Source organism: Aegilops tauschii, chromosome 2 (assembly GCF_002575655.3).
Source record: "Aegilops tauschii subsp. strangulata cultivar AL8/78 chromosome 2, Aet v6.0, whole genome shotgun sequence".
Classification (NCBI taxonomy): domain Eukaryota; kingdom Viridiplantae; phylum Streptophyta; class Magnoliopsida; order Poales; family Poaceae; genus Aegilops; species Aegilops tauschii.
The window spans coordinates 625865797-625882684 of NC_053036.3; positions in this window are offsets into that span (position 1 = coordinate 625865797).

Genomic DNA, 16888 nt, shown 5'->3' on the forward strand with positions numbered 1-16888 from the left:
CCCCGCTCTCGTCCTCGGTCCCTGCGCCTCTCCCCTCCCCTCAGATCCAACTCGCGGCCTCTCCTTCCCCTTCACATCCGAGCGCCACCGCCGCCATGGCTCCGGCCTAGCCACGGCCACCGTGCCCACCTCGCCGCCCCACGGTGTCTCCAAGGGCCGCCGTCGTCCGCTGCTTCGACTGGTGCACCCCGTTGGAGACCGGAGCCACCGCAACGCCCACGACGCTGCCGTCTTCCTCCTCTGCTCCGACGAGCTTCGTCGCCGTTCTTCACCAACTCCGGCGACGCCGCCCTGCTGCTACTAAACCCCCAAGGGCCACCGTGTGTGCCGCTCGGTGAGCCCTCGCTTCCTCCCCCCTCTCTCTCGACGCCGTTCGCTAGCTATATGCGCTGCCCCCAACTTGCCCGAGCGCGTCGCCACACGCGCTCGTCGCCGGCAGTCGTCCGGTGACCATTTGGTCCCGGGCTTGTGCTCGCACGCGCACGTAGAGGCCTCCTGGCCATTTTGAGTGCCGCATCGCCGTTCCCTCTCGCGGCCGAACGCCGGCGTCCGCCGCGCCGCTCGCCGCCGTCGCTACGTATCATCTCCGGCCACGGTATCGCTACCGTTCGACGCACGTTGTCGCGTGCGTTCGAACGCACCTAGCCCCGCAACGAACCATGCCCCGCAGCCCCGTCATCAAACTCGCCCGAGCCCCGGCGTCCGCCCCGCTCGTCGCCGGCGACGCTGCGGCCCTCCTCCGACCAAGCCACCACCTCCATTCAATGCGCCTCGGCGTGGGCATTTGAATGAGCCTAGCCCCGCTCCTCCCCGAGCCCCGTAGCGCGATTCCGGCCAACTCTGGCGAGGGGCCGCCTTTGTTTTGGTCGCCGGAGTCGCTCCGGCGCCGGCCGCCGACGTGGCCTGCCGCTGGGGTCCAGCAGGGTCACTGCCTGGTGGCCCCAGGGCCCAGCTGGCCCAGTTAACCATGGTCAACTTGCTGACTGGGCTGGTCCCAGCAGCTGACCAGTGGCCCCCACCCTATAAACTAATTAAATTAGTTAATCTAATTAATCTGGGCTAATTAGTCACTGACTAATGGTGCCCACACTTAGTTAATCATAATTAGTTTAAAACAAATCCTATTTCAACTCTGGCTCAATGACAGGTGGGTCCCACTGGACCCACAAGTCAGCTTTGACTCTAGTCAACCGCACTGTTGACTGCTGACATCACACATCCGTCATGCTGACGTCATCCCATACTATTCTAGATAATGTTGATTTAAATTAATTAAATAAATTCCAGAAAATGATTAAAACTTTAGAAAATTATAGAAAATAAACCGTAGCTCGGATTAAAATACTTTCTACATGAAAGTTGCTCAGAACGACGAGACGAATCCGGATACACAGCCCGTTCGTTCACCACACACCCCTAACATATCGAACACGCAACTTTCCCCCTGCAGTTCATCTCTCCGAAAACGCGAAACACCGGGAATACTTTCCCGGATGTTCCCCCCTTCGCCGGTATCACCTACTACCGCGATTGGGCCCCCCTAACAGTGCTCATTGTCATGTCATGCATCGTCATGCATATGTTTGCATTATATTTATTGTTTCTTCCCTCTCTTCTCTGGCTAGACTCCGATACCGACGCTGTTGCTTCCCAGTTCGACTACGGAGTTGACGACCCCTCCTACTTGCCAGAGCAACCAGGCAAGCCCCCCCTCCCCCCTTGATCATCAGATATCGCCTATTCTTCTCTATACTGCTTGCATTAGAGTAGTGTAGCATGTTACTACTTTTCGTTAATCCTATCCTGATGCATAGCCTGTCCTTGCTACTACTGTTGTTACCTTTACCTGCAATCCTACATGATTAGTATAGGATGCTAGTATTCCATCTGTGGCCCTACATTCTTGTCCGTCTGCCATGCTATACTATCGGGCCGTGATCACTCGGGAGGTGATCACGGGTATTTACTTATATACATAAGATATATGATACCTGTGGTGACTAAAGTCGGGTCGGCTCGTAGGAGTACCCGCAAGTAGATCTTTGTGGCGGAGCGACAGGGCAGGTTGAGATCACCTAGGAGAATGGTGGGCCTGGCCTTGGTCGGTGTCCGCGCTTACTTCAAAATAACACGCTTAACGAGATCTTGGTATTTGATCTAAGTCTGGCCATTGGCCTATACGCACTAACCAACTACGCGGAACAGTTATGGGCACTCGACGTCGTGGTATCAGCCGAAGCCTTCGTGACGTCAGCGACTGAGCGGCGCGTGCCGGATTGGACCGTAAGCCTGCGCTTGTATTAAGGGGGCTAGGTCTGCTTCCGGCCGCGTTCGCAACGTGCAGGTGTGCAATGGGCGATGGGCCCAGACCCCTGCGCCATAGGATTTAGACCGAGGTGCTGACCTCTCTGTTGTGCCTAGGTAGGGCTGCGACGTGTTGATCTCCCGAGGCCGGGCATGACCCAGGAAAGTGTGTCCGGCCAAATGGGATCGAGCGTGTTGGGTTATGTGGTGCACCCCTGCAGGGAAGTTTATCTATTCGAATAGCCGTGATCTTCGGTAACAGGACGACTTGGAGTTGTACCTTGACCTTATGTCGGAGTAAATGGCCACGGGTAGCCTAGCCGGCTCCCCCTGGCTCTTCACAAAAATATCAGGCCGATCGGGCCTTCAAGCACCCAAGGCGCGGGGCCGCCTTCCCCTGGCCGGCTGTCTCACAGGCCGACTACGGGGGCGGCCCGGCCTCAAACACTCATAAAGAGAGCCGCAGGAGGGCCGACTCCAAGAAGCCGGCCACAAGAAGACCGACTCCAAAAAGCCGGCCCTTGGCAAGCGGCCAAGATTGGACCCTCCAAGTCTGCACCCACATAACGGTGATGAGATGGGGCGTGGCAACAGTGAAGCCTGCCACCCCCGAATCCCGGAGCACGCATGGCCATAGTACGCCGTACGGGGCGGCCATCCCCCGTCCGGCGCGGCACTGTTGCCATGTTGACCATGACGCCACCCACGACGGGCTGTCAGAACGGCCCAAAGACGGCGGGCCCCACCAGCCAGAGAGGCACCCAAAGGCGGCCCAGCCTCCCCCAGTCGGCCAGGGACGTAGCCGGCTTCCCATAGCCGGCACGCTCCCTCCCTTGAAGTACGTGCACCATTAAGGAGACAAGACGAGGTAAGGCTACAGTGAGAGTCCGCCAGGCGGCGGCACTGTAGCCATGCTTACCTCGACCAAGCCCTCGTCATCAAGAGTGAGGCAACAGTAACCAGCCGCCGACAAGACCCCTAAGCGGTGGGGCCGGCCTGTCGGCGAAGAGGCCGGCAGCCGGCGGGTCCCACCAGTCGGCGGGCCCCAGCGACCGGCGGAGAAGCCGGCGATAGCAGACACTGACGACCTGGGTCCACGCCCAGGCGGATTACCAATGTACCCCTGGGGGTAGGCCTATATAAACCCCCCGGGGCACCCATGCAAAGCGTTCCGAACCTCAGATAGTTAGCCAGACCATAGAGGAAAGGGAAGAGCTAGCCTTGCTTTCTCCTACCTCTAGCATACAGCTCAATGAGCACTTGTGTATTTGCTTGAGCCTTAGTGAACATGCGGAGACCCCGCAGAGCAGGACTAGGGGTGTTATCTCCTAGCAGAGCCCTGAACCTGGGTAAAGTATGCCGGCGTTCGTGTCTACGCCTCATCCCGCTTCCGGGCACCGGCGACGTTCTACTCGCTCCCACCATGATAAGCCATCCTTTGGCATATGTCGCACCCAACCCCCGACATTTGGCACCCACCGTGGGGCAAGGTGCACCGTCGTCCGGAAACCTGTTCTGGACGGGAACCTTTTTCTCCCTGGCGAGCGCAGCCAGCCCGGCACGCCAGACGGCGTCTGCGTCGACGCGCTGCATGGCGCAGAGTTGGCCAGCCCGGCGAGCTGCCTCGCTGACCTTGTTGGCGGAGTCTGCATCACCGACAAGCCCGCATCCGACGCGGGCACCGATGGCCCCGAGAGTCTCCTCGCGGGCCTCCTCGACCAGCTCCACGTCTCCGGCGAGACAGCTGCGGACCTGGAGTCGATAGGCTCCACCGACCCGATGTTGCTTGACTCCGACACTGCGTCGCTCAACGCGTTCCCCACCAACGTGGTGGTCTACGACGAGCCGCTCCCTCACGCAGAGAGCGGCGAAAGCACCGTCACGGCGGTGCTAGTCATCGGGCACGGCGAGCACTCCGGCGGAGGTGCACGCGACCCGCTCGACGCGGCGTTGCAAGACCTGTCAGCGCCCGTTCCCGAAGACGCCGATGGCGAGACATTGGAGGCACGCCGCCTCCAGCTCCTCGAAAGCACCAAGAAGCTGGCCGGCATGAGACGCCTGTCAGAAGCCTACCAGCGCAAAATGGATCGCGCCGTGGGCGGCACGCCGGCTCCCACCGGGCCCAGCCGCGTGGGCGCGGTCCAGCAGCGCGGCGTGGCAATTGCCAGCCTGTTGGGGCAGATCGCCCCGTCTACGCAACACCTGCGGAGAACATACGAGCCGCCCAAGCGACGGCAGAAGAGCTGGACAAGTTCGAAGGCGAGGAGCGTCGCCAGATGGCGGAGCGCGTCCAGCGGCTCCTCGACGCGGCCGCCGAGCAGCACGAAGCCGGCTGCCGCACCGAGGTGCCACGCCAGCAGCACGACGATCTGCCTCACCGCCGAGATCAAGGTGCGACCTCTCGTACGCCGACTGGTGGCGTTCGAGGTGGGAAAAACAAGGGGCCAACTGCCAGCCGCAGTCGGACTCGGCTCTCCATAGAGCGCGACCAAGATGGCCGTCCAAGAGCAGTGGAACGGCGGGACGACCGTCCGCCTCCTCCCCCTCGCAGGGAAAGGCGCGTCTCCCCGCCGCCTGTTGATCACCCAACACTCGGCGACCGCCTTGGCCGCCGAGAAGGAATCGGAGAAAACGATGCCTGCCACCAGATCGACCGCCTCAACCGATCCCTGGCGTTAGAAGAAGAAGACGAGTTGGGTCCGCCTTGCTTTGGCCCCCGCATACGAGACGAGCCCTTCCCCAAAGGGTTCACGCTCCCAAGAGATATGCCCAAGTACACCGGCTCCGTGAAGCCGAAGGACTGCCTGGTTGACTACTCCACGGCCGTCAACATAGCAAATGGCAACAAGCGAGTTGCCGTGAAATACGTTCCGCTCATGCTCCAAGGCACGGCCCGAACATGGCTGAATAGCTTGAAGCCCCGAAGCATCAACAGTTGGGTCGACTTCACCGACGCATTCGTCCGCAACTTCACCAGCACGTACAAGCGGCCGCCCAAGCCCCGCCAACTCTCCTTGTGCGTACATGGTCCCGAGGAATCGACTCGCGACTACCTCACACGCTGGGCCGAGCTCCGCAACTCTTGCGAGGGCGTGCACGAGGTGCAGGCCATCGAGTACTTCACTGCCGGATGCCAAGAGGGCACTCTCCTCAAGCACAAGCTTCTCTGCGACGAGCCGACGACCCTCGACGAGCTGCTGATCATAGCAGATAAATACGCCACGGCCGACTCCTCCATGAAGACGGAGATCCAAGTAAATACATCTGGCAAGATGGCCCCTCAGGCTCCTAGAGCCCCGGCTGGAGACGCAGGACGGCGTCAACAGCAGAACGACCAGAAGTGCAAAGCCCCACAGCCGGCTTCCACCAACCGGCAAGTGGCGACAGTCGAAGACCAGCTGCTAGAAGGGCAGGCTCCTCCCAAGCGGCAGAAGGGCGGCAAGTCCAATTGGCTGCCGGCTTTCTCGTACGAGCAGACTTTGGATGCACCTTGCAAGTTTCACAGCGGCACGAAGCCGTCAAACCACACCACTCAGAAGTGTCATTGGCTCACCAGGATCGCTAAGGGAGACGGCCTCCTGTCTCCCCGCCTGCTGGGCAGCCGCCTCCTCCTCCGCCCCAGCAGCCGGCGGCCAGACCAGTCGGAGCCATACAGGACGAGTTCCCAGAAGAACATGGAGCATATGTCATATTCACCTGTATGGCCGATGACCGGCGCAGCAGACGGCAGCAACAGCAGGAAGTGAACGCAGTAGCAACCAAGGCCCCAGAATTCATGCATTGGTCGGAGAAACCCATCAGCTGGAGCAAAGCAGATCACCCAGAGGTGATGCCTAAACCCGGCTCCTATGCTCTGGTTTTGGGTGCCACCTTTGCCACAGACAAGTGAGCTGCTCGTTTCTCCCGAGTTCTGATAGACGGCGGCAGCAGCATCAACATCTTGTACAAGGATACCATGGAGAAGTTAGGAATCAAGCAAAGACAGCTCCAGTCCAGCCAGACCGTCTTCCATGGCATAGTTCCAGGCCTTTCCTGCTCACCAATCGGCAAGATTCCAATAGACGTCCTCTTCGGGGACAAAGATCACTTTCGCCGAGAGCGGGTCTGGTTTGAGATGGTGGACCTTGAAAGCCCCTACCATGCGCTACTTGGCCGGCCTGCTCTGGCCAAGTTCATGGTAGTCCCCCACTATGCTTACCTCAAGATGAAGATGCCAAGTTCCAAGGGGATTCTGACTGTAGCCGGCGATTACAAGAAGTCGTCCGCCTGTGCAGCAGAGAGCAGTCGGCTGGCCGAGTCCCTCGTGATTGCAGCTGAGAAGCGGCTCCTTGACTGGGTCGTGGCAATGGCTGGGAAGCAGCCGGAGATGTCGCCCGACCCCAAGGAGTCGGAGGCTGAGGGTTCGTTCAAGCCGGCCAAAGAGACTAAGAAGATACCCTTGGACCCGGAGCACCCGGAGAGGCATGCTGTCATAGGTGCAAACCTCGACAGCAAATAGGAAGGCGAGCTCGTCGATTTCCTCCGTGAGAATCGAGACATCTTTGCATGATCCCCCAAAGACATGCCAGGTGTACCGACGGAATTCGCCGAGCACAAGTTGCATGTCCGGTCCGATACCAAGCCCGTCAGGCAGCCCTTGCGCCGCCTGTCAGAAGAGAAGAGAAGAGTCGTTGGAGAGGAAATAGCCCGGCTGTTGGCAGCCGGCTTCATCATGGAAGTATTCTTTCCAGAGTGGCTGGCCAACCCAGTCCTCGTCCTGAAGAAAAACAAGCAGTGGCATATGTGTATTGATTACACTAGCCTCAACAAAGCATGCCCGAAAGACCCGTTTGCTCTGCCCAGAATTGACCAAGTGATAGACTCCACAGCCGGATGCGAGCTGTTGAGCTTTTTGGATGCATATTCAGGATACCATCAAATCAAGCTGAACCCGGCTGACAGACTGAAGACTGCCTTCATCACGCCATTCGGAGCCTTCTGCTACTTGACCATGACATTCGGCTTGAGGAATGCTGGTGCCACCTTTCAACGCTGCATGCAGAAGTGCCTCCTCAAGCAACTCGGCAGAAACGCCCACGTTTACGTGGACGATGTGGTGGTGAAGACGGAGATGCGCGGTACACTGCTTGAAGATCTCAGAGAGACCTTTGAAAATCTGCGCCGGTTTCAAATCAAGCTTAACCCAGAGAAGTGCGTCTTCGGAGTACCAGCCGGCCAGCTTCTTGGATTCCTACTCTCCGAACGCGGCATAGAGTGCAACCCTGTGAAGATCAAGGCCATCGAGAGGATGGAAGTACCTCGCCGACTGTTGGATGTGCAGAAGTTCACTGGCTGCTTAGCGTCCGTCAGCCGATTCATCAGTCGGCTGGGAGAGAAGGCTCTGCCTCTGTACCAGCTCATGAAGAAAACCACCTTTTTCGAGTGGAACGACAAGGCGGATGAAGCCTTCCTCCAGCTCAAAAAGATGTTGACTACTCCACCTGTCCTGGCGGCTCCGACTCCCAAAGAGCCCATGCTCCTTTACATCGCCGCCACCAGCCGAGTGGTCAGCACAGTCATCGTGGTGGAGCGCAAAGAGGAAGGCAAGGCACTACCAGTCCAGAGACCGGTGTATTACCTGAGTGAAGTACTGTCGGCCTCCAAGCAGAACTACCCCCATTACCAGAAGATGTGTTACGGAGTACACTTCGCCGCCAAAAAGCTAAAACCATATTTTCAAGAGCACCCTATTACTGTGGTCTGCAGAGCCCCGCTGGCCGAGATCATTAGAAGCCGAGATGCCTCAGGTCGAGTTGCCAAATGGGCCATAGATTTGCCCCCCTACACCATCTACTACCAGCCCCACACCGCCATCAAGTCGCAAGCACTAGCCGATTTCCTCGTCGACTGGGCCGAGACCCAGTACCTGCCGCCAGCGCCCGACTCCACTCATTGGCGGATGCACTTTGATGGTTCCAAGATGCGCACCGGATTGGGAGCTGGCGTCGTCCTCACATCTCCCAAAGGCGACAAACTCAAGTATGTGCTACAGATCCATTTTGCCGCCTCCAACAACGTCGCCGAATATGAGGCACTCATTCACGGGCTCCGGCTTGCCAAAGAACTCGGCATTTGCCGGGTCTGTGCTATGGTGACTCCGACTTGGTGGTCCAGCAGTCGTCGGGCGACTGGGATGCCAAGGATGCAAACATGGCAAGCTACCGCTTCCTCGTGCAGCAACTCAGTGGATATTTTGAGGGGTGCGAGTTTCTCCATGTACCAAGGAACGACAACGAGCAAGCAGACGCCTTGGCAAGAATCGGCTCCACTCGACAAGCAATACCGATCGGCGTCGCCCTTCAACGCCTCCTCAAACCGTCTGTCAAGCCATCGCCAGAATCAGATTCTATCTTCGTGCCGGCTCCTCCTGAAGCAGTTGGATCCGACTTGAGGGCTCCAACAGCCGGCACGGGAATTCTGGCAGGCGGCTCGGGGACTGCTGCAGTCGCACCCGGCCCGGGGACTTCAGAACTCGGCCCGGGGACTGCACCAATCGGCCCGGGGACTTCATCGACCCAGCAAGCGGCCGCCGACTCCAACCCGCCGCCTCCCGGCCCAACCACCCTCGTCCAAGTCGCCGTCCTGACAATCGCAGAGGTCGCAGCACCTTCATGGGCCCAGCCCATCCTCAACTTCCTAGTAAACAAGGAGCTGCCGCCTGATGAGATCTCGGCCCGGCAAGTGCAACGCCGGGCCGCGGCCTACACAATAGTCAATAGAGAGCTGGTCAGAAGAAGTGTCACTGGCATACACCAACGCTGCGTCGAGCCAGAGCAAGGCCAAGCCATTCTCAAAGATATCCACCAAGGCGAGTGTGGCCACCATGCGGCTTCAAGAGCACTTGTCGCCAAAGCTTTCCGCCACGGTTTTTTCTGGCCGACTGCCCTAGAAGACGCCAAAGATTTGGTCCTGAAATGCAAAGGGTGCCAGATGTTCCGCTCCAAGCCACATCAGCCGGCTTCTGCACTCAAGACTATCCCCATAGCCTGGCCCTTCGCCGTCTGGGGCCTGGATATGGTGGGACCATTCAAGACGGCCCGTGGTGGCATGACTCATTTGCTTGTCGCTGTGGACAAATTTACCAAGTGGATAGAGGCAAAACCAATCAAGAAGCTGAACGGGCCGACTGCCGTGACATTCATCGCCGACATCACCACTCACTACGGCGTACCACATAGCATCATCACCGACAACGGCACAAACTTCGCCAAGGGCGCTTTGGCCCGTTTCTGCGCGACACAGGGCATCCGACTGGACTTAGCGTCCGTTGCCCACCCGCAGTCAAACGGTCAAGTCGAGCGTGCAAACGGCCTCATCCTATCCGGCATCAAGCCCCGTCTGATCGAGCCTCTGGAGCGCTCAGCCGGCTGCTGGCTCGACGAGCTGCCAGCCGTCCTCTGGAGCCTGCGCACAACTCCAAACAAGTCAACCGGCTTCACGCCTTTCTTCCTCGTCTATGGTGCTGAAGCCGTCATCCCAACGGATATAGAGTTCGACTCCCCTCGAGTCACCATGTACACCGAAGAGGAAGCAGAAGAAGCAAGACAAGACGGCGTCGATCTGCTGGAAGAGGAACGGCTGTTAGCACTCAACCGGTCCAGCATCTACCAGCAGAGCTTGTGCCGATACTACAACCGGAAGGTCAAGCCAAGATCTTTCCAAGAAGGAGACCTTGTGCTCCGGCTGATCCAGCTAACAGTCGGCCAGCACAAGCTCTCAGCACCTTGGGAAGGACCCTTCATCATCAGCAAAGTGTTGGGCAATGACTCATACTACCTGATCGACGCTCAGAAGCCTCGAGCACGCAAAAGGGACGACTCCGGCAAGGAGACGGAGCGCCATGGAATGCAAATCTCCTCCGACGATTTTACAGTTAAAATGCAGTATGTACCACGCTACCTTTTGTATTAAGTACGAAACAATGGGCTCCCGAAGAGCACTCGGGGACTACCCTCTTCTTATCTATGAATGATGAGTATCATGCCTATGATTGTGTTACTACATTTATCTTTTCCATCCGGCACCGAGTTCGACTAGTCGGCTCGGGGACTTGCCGCCTTGAGTTATATTAAGTTCTACCTGCAGCCGGACAAGTAGTGTGCCGGCACCCATGCCCTCTCTTGCCAAAAGTCGCAGCTCGAAGAACCAGCTGTCCGACTGGCAAAGAGCTAAGGGCAGAGGGATGCCCACGCGAAAAACGACTAAGGACCAACGAACTAATATAGCACAAGCCGGCCTCCCACCCCACCAACCGGCTGTCAGAACAGCCGGCTGGCCGGCCTCCAACCGACTTTGCTACAATCCAAGAAAGCTAAAGTACTTGCCCTCCCAAAACGGCCAAAACTTCCCTGGCCACAGACTGCATAGCATCTGTTCGGCTAGGAAGGCGGCAAACAAGGGAGGGCGGCAAAGGAAACAGCCAGAAGGATGAAAAGCAAGTACGAACGGAAGCCAAGCACATGCATGATTATATTTACACAAAGGGCCTTCGAAAGGCCAGCATTCAACATAGTTCGAATACACCCCCAGTGGGTGGAACTGCGCAAATTTAACAAAGTTTGTTCAAAGAGAAAAACAAGCAGGAAGGCAAAGGCGGCAGATTAGGCCAAGGGCACGACAGGCGAGTCGGGCAGGTCGGTGGAGACGGCAGTGCTGGCTGGTGGAGTGGCCGGCTGGCGAGTCTCGGCATGATCGTCGCCCGCTGCAGGCGGCGCACTCGCACGTGCCTCGTTGCTCACGATCAAGCTGAGGCTGGCTGGTCGCTCCGCCGTCTGGCACGGTGTCTTCACCATCCTCCCCTTCCTCCTCTTCGCCCTCGTCGCTGGAGTCAATCTCCTCCGCCGAGTCCTCACCTCCTGCCGGGTTCAGCCCGAACCACTCCTCTGGCTGAGCGACGCCTTCATCATTTACTTCTGGGGCTAAGGCACTGGTGTCGGTGTAGTCGGCGATCGCCGAAGCACACTGGATGATAGCCGGCCGCACCGCCTCCAGCTCTTCGTTGGCCTCCTGCCGCCAGGTGGTCAGCTGGGCCAAGTCCAGCCCAGGATACCAGGCTCGGACGAACTCCAGAGCCCGCCTGGCGCCTGACCGAGCCGCAGAAGCCTTCCAGGCCTCGAAGCGACCGACCGCTACCTCCAACCAGTCGGCAGTCCGGCTGGGGGTGCGAGGAATCACTTTGCCGGGCCAAAGGTCGGCCAGCACTTGCGCCCCAGCACGCTGAAGACGGCGGAGCATGCAGTGAGCCGGCTGGAGGCGGGCTTGAATCGCCAGAAGCTACTCCTCAAGCGATCGGTTAGCGTCCGGCGCGATTTCAGCCCCGGCCTGCCTTCGCGCGTCACGGTGGGCCTCGATGGCCTGGCTGGCGGCAATAGAATAGCCAGGGAAGTAGTCTGCACAAACAAGAAAAGAGGAAAAAAGAGTACGGAGTCAGAAGACAGGCCATGCGGCGAGCAAGGAGACAAAGAAAAAGACGGCCTACCATCAATCAGATCTTCAACACGGCCATAACCCTCGCTCAGTGCTCGCTTCGCCTCGACCCAGCCCGCCGCCTCAGTCTCATATTCGGCCTTAAGGGCGGCCTCGCTGTCCTGCGCCGCCTTCAGGGCCGCCTTGTGGTTCTCCTCCTGATCGGCCAGTTTTTTGGCCAAGCGATCACGTTCCTGAGCCAAGGCGTCGCACTCGGCCTCCTTGGTGCGAAGGGCGGTCTGGGCCACACCTAGCTGCTCCCTCAGGTCAGCGTTGGCCTCTTCAGAAGAAGGAAGCAATAAGAAAGAAATCGTCAGGAAAGATCCGACCCGACTGCTCAGCAGTCGGCTCGAATCTCGGGGACTACACCCAGTGGGTGCGCTGACGCGCCCCCACGTAAGATAAAATATCAAGAACTTACTCCGGCTCTCGGTCAGATCAGCGACCTTCTGGCTCACCTCCCGGGCCTAGGAGTTGAAGGTAGCAGCTCGGAGGTTGCGATAGTCCTGCAGAAAGGACGAACACATGAATAAGAACAAGATAGCAATTTGAAGCCTACTAAGAAGTTCCAAGCCGCCTGCTCAGCAGCCGACTCGGAACTCGGGGACTACACCCAGTGGGTGCGCTGACGCGCCCCCACGGAATAAATCAAGATCGATCGACAAAAAGCGGGAAGACTCACCCGAATAGCTGTCCGCGTCGCGAGGAACTCTTGTGTATACTGCTTCAGCGAGTTGGCTTGGGCCTGAAGCCGGTTCCGGACTTCCTGCGCCACCACGTTCAGCGCGGCTGTCCCGCCCCCCGGCGTCCACTCCGGCGAGCTGGCACTGGCCGCCTCCAGATCCTGGGCCGACGATCTCGAACCCGCGACGTTCCGTGGGCCCGGCGCCGAAGTCACCCTCTCTGCACGCTGGCGTAATGGCGCCAGGACCACAAGGTCCGCCCTTGCGGCCGGCTCGCCCCCAGCCGGCGGGACGGGCGGTGCGTCAGGCCGGCCACCTCGGCCCGCTCCAGTCGGCGATGGCGGTGCTGCCTCCCTCTCCCGGACGACTCCGTCGCCCCCTTCCCTCTCCATCACCGGCTAGTCGCGGTCGGCTTCCTCCGACGGGGGCACCGGGGCGTCGGGCGCCACGGCGCGAAGGGGGATGATGAGCTGCGGAGGCTGATTGCGAAGGGCCTCCGCCGCCCTCTCCGCGGCCGCTGCGTCGGCTCGGGCTTCCGCCGACCCCTCCGTCGTCTCCTGCGCCACCCTGGCGTCGCCCGCCCTTCACTCCTCTGCCTCCCGCGCGTTCCGCTCTGTTGCGGCTAGGAGATCGGCCCGGGGGTCCACGCGGCGGGCACTCGCGGACCCTCCTGCCGCTCCAACCACGGAGGCGGCAGTGGCCCGCTCGAGGGAAAGCGGAGCCCTGTTCGATAAATCAAGAAGAAGGCTCAGAAGAGCGTCAACCGAAGATAAAAGAAGAAAGCGCGTAAGGAAACTGACACTTACGCCGAAACCATCTGCGGCTGTTTTACCAGCTTGCGGAAGCAGGCTGCTTTGGCGGCCGCCTCGCCTCGCTTGGTCGCTGCCGCAGTGCCCTTGGGTTTCTTCGGCCGACTACCGAAGAGGTTCGGCGCGGCCCGGCGCTTCTGCGCGCCCCCTCGAGCAGCCGGCGCGGCGGACGAGCCCGCGCCTTGATGGTCGGACGCCGGCTGACGGCGCGGAACGACTTCGACTTCATCGTCGTCCGGCCAGTCCTCGAAGCCGCCTGCTAACCCGGAGCCGCCTGCCTCGCCGCCTCCCCCTACGGCGTCGTCGTCCAGGGCGGCCACCCCCAAGTCGGGATCGTCGAAGTCGTCCGTCGCACGATCGGGGACGAACTGACGCTCCACCCCCGCGGCCCCGGCCGCCGGTTGAAGGAGGGGGCTCTGTCAAAAACAAGCCGACTGGTCAAGAGTCGGCCAAAACGAGCTCGGCAACAAAGAGAAGAAGAAAAGAAAGGGAAGCTTACTGAAGGCGGAGGATTGGCGCGAGAGTACGGCTCCTTGCTGTACCGCTACTCCTCGGTGAGCGATACCTCGTCGTGAGGCATCTCCTTGGTGCTCAGCCAGCTTGGGTCAAAGCGACCGCTCATCTGGCTAATCATATGAGGGCGGCCTTGGAGCGGGAGCACCCGGCGCTCCACGAAGGCGGCTATCAAGTCGGCCCCAGTCAGGCCCTCCGATTGGACCAGCACCCGAAGCCGGGTGACGGCGTCGGCCCCAGCCGGAGACAGCGTCTTGGCTCGGTAGGACCATGAAGACGGCCTCCCAGCCGGCGGGCCGGCTACGTAAGCCGGCAGATTGACGTAGTCGCCTTGCGGGGCGACGTTTTTCACGTAGAAGTAAGACTTCTGCCATAGCTTCACCGACTGGATCAGTGCGATGGTGGGAAACGGGTTGTCGGCCATCGACCTCCGCACCGCGACGAAGGCGCCGCAGGGGGCAGGCACACCGGCGACAACGGTGCCGTGCTTCGACTGGAAGAACTCCCCCCAGAGTTCGAGGGTGGGGAGGACGCCGAGGAAGCCTTCGCACAAGGTGACGAAGGCGGACAGCAGCACCACCGAGTTTGGAGTGAGGTGGTGCGGCTGGAGATGGTAGAATTCGAGAAAAGAGCAGAAGAAGCCGCTCGCCGGCAGGCCGACGCCGCGCAGGCAGTGCGAGCGGAAGATTACCCGCTCGTCCTCCTCCGGCGCCGGCGAGATCTCCTTCTCCGTCGCGAGGCGGACCCGCACATAATCCGCGCCCGGCAGCCGCCGCGTCTTGCGGAGGAAATCGACGTGGTCCTCGTGGACGTTGGAGCCGTCCCAGGAGCTGGACCGCGCCATGAAGACGAGAACGGCGGCAGAAGAAGCGCGGTGACGGAGAGCGCGCGATACCGCAGCAGCAGAGCTCCGGCGCACCAAGAGGAATGGTGGGGCGACGGGGCGGCGAGCGGCGGAAGGCGCGGAGAGGAAGGAGGGGAAGAAGAGGAAGAAGATGACGGAGCGATGGCGAGCGTGCGAGCGTCTGCCGCTCCCCCTCCTCCCCCTACTTATAGCCCAGGCCCGACGAAGCCGAGGAGGCGAGACGTGGGGGGACGTGGGATTAACTGCGCCCACTCCCCCACGCGCCACGATCTTTACGCCCTAAACAACGTGCAGTAACTGCCGTTGGAAGACAAACCGCCCGCTCGGGCCGCAGAAGATCCGCACGTGGGCCGAGGCGCGGAAGTGGTGGGCGCCGGCCTGCGGCGACGTCCCGTCGCGCGCGTGGGCTGGCAGGCCCTTCCAGCCCAGTGGTGCCACGTGGCGCGCAGGCGGCGAGTGGCCAGCCCGCGGCCAGGCTTGCGCGCCAGCTGGTCCCCGCCTTCAGGCTCCCGAGTCTCTTCGAGACGACGCGCTTGATTGAAGCCGGCTCCTAGCTGCCGGCTCTTCGAGATAGGAAGCTGACCGAGCTTCTCGTCCTCCCTTCAGCCGCGAAGCCCAACCAGCTTCGGGGACTACTGTCAGAGTAAATGGCCACGGGTAGCCTAGCAGGCTCCCCCTGGCTCTTCAGAAAAATATCAGGCCGATCGGGCCTTCAAGCACCCAAGGCGCGGGGCCGCCTTCCCCTGGCCGGCTGTCTCACAGGCCGACTATGGGAGGGCGGCCCGGCCTCAAACACTCATAAAGAGAGCCGCAGGAGGGCCGACTCCAAGAAGCCGGCCACAAGAAGACCGACTCCAAGAAGCCGGCCCTTGGCAAGCGGCCAAGATTGCACCCTCAAAGTCTGCACCCACATAACGGTGATGAGACGGGGCGTGGCAACAGTGAAGCCTGCCACCCCCGAATCCCGGAGCACGCATGGCCACAGTACGCCGTACGGGGCGGCCATCCCCCGTCCGGCGCGGCACTGTTGCCATGTTGACCATGATGCCACCCACGACGGGCTGTCAGAACGGCCCAAAGACGGCGGGCCCCACCAGCAGAGAGGCACCCAAAGAGTCCGCCAGGCGGCGGCACTGTAGCCATGCTTACCTCGATCAAGCCCTCGTCATCAAGAGTGAGGCAACAGTAACCAGCCGCCGACAAGACCCCTAAGCGGTGGGGCCGGCCTGTCAGCGAGGAGGCCGGCAGCCGGCGGGTCCCACCAGTCGGCGGGCCCCAGCGACCGGCGGAGAAGCCGGCGATAGCAGACACTGACGACCTGGGTCCACGCCCAGGCGGATTACCAATGTACCCCTGGGGGGTAGGCCTATATAAACCCCAGGGGCACCCATGCAAAGGGTTCCGAACCTCAGATAGTTAGCCAGACCATAGAGGAAAGGGAAGAGCTAGCCTTGCCTTCTCCTACCTCTAGCATACAGCTCAAGGAGCACTTGTGTATTTGCTTGAGCCTTAGTAAACATGCGGAGACCCCGCAGAGCAGGACTAGGGGTGTTATCTCCTAGGAGAGCCCTGAACCTGGGTAAAGTATGTCGGCGTTCGTGTCTACGCCTCATCCCGCTTCCGGGCACCGGCGACGTTCTACTCGCTCCCACCATGATAAGCCATCCTTTGGCATATGTCGCACCCAACCCCCGACACCTTATGACAACTAGAACCGGATGATTAATAAAACACACCCTTCCAAGTGCCAGATACAACCCGGTGGTCGCTCTCTCACAGGTCGACGAGGAGAGGATCGTCGGGTAGGATTATGCTATGCGATGCTACTTGGAGGACTTCAATCTACTCTCTTCTACATGATGCAAGATGGAGGTGGCCAGAAGCGTAGTCTTCGACAGGATTAGCTATCCCCCTCTTATTCTGGCATTCTGCAGTTCAGTCCACCGATATGGCCCTTTACACATTTACCCATGCATATGTAGTGTAGCTCTTTGCTTGCGAGTACTTTGGACGAGTACTCACGGTTGATTTTCTCCCTATTTTCCCCATTTCCCTTCTACCTGGTTGTCGCAACCAGATGTCGGAGCTCAGGAGCCAGACGCCACCGTCGACGGCGACTCCTACTACACTGGAGGTGCCTACTACTACGTGCAGGCCGCTGACGACGACCAGGAGTAGTTAGGAGGATCCCAGGCAGGAGGCCTGCGCCT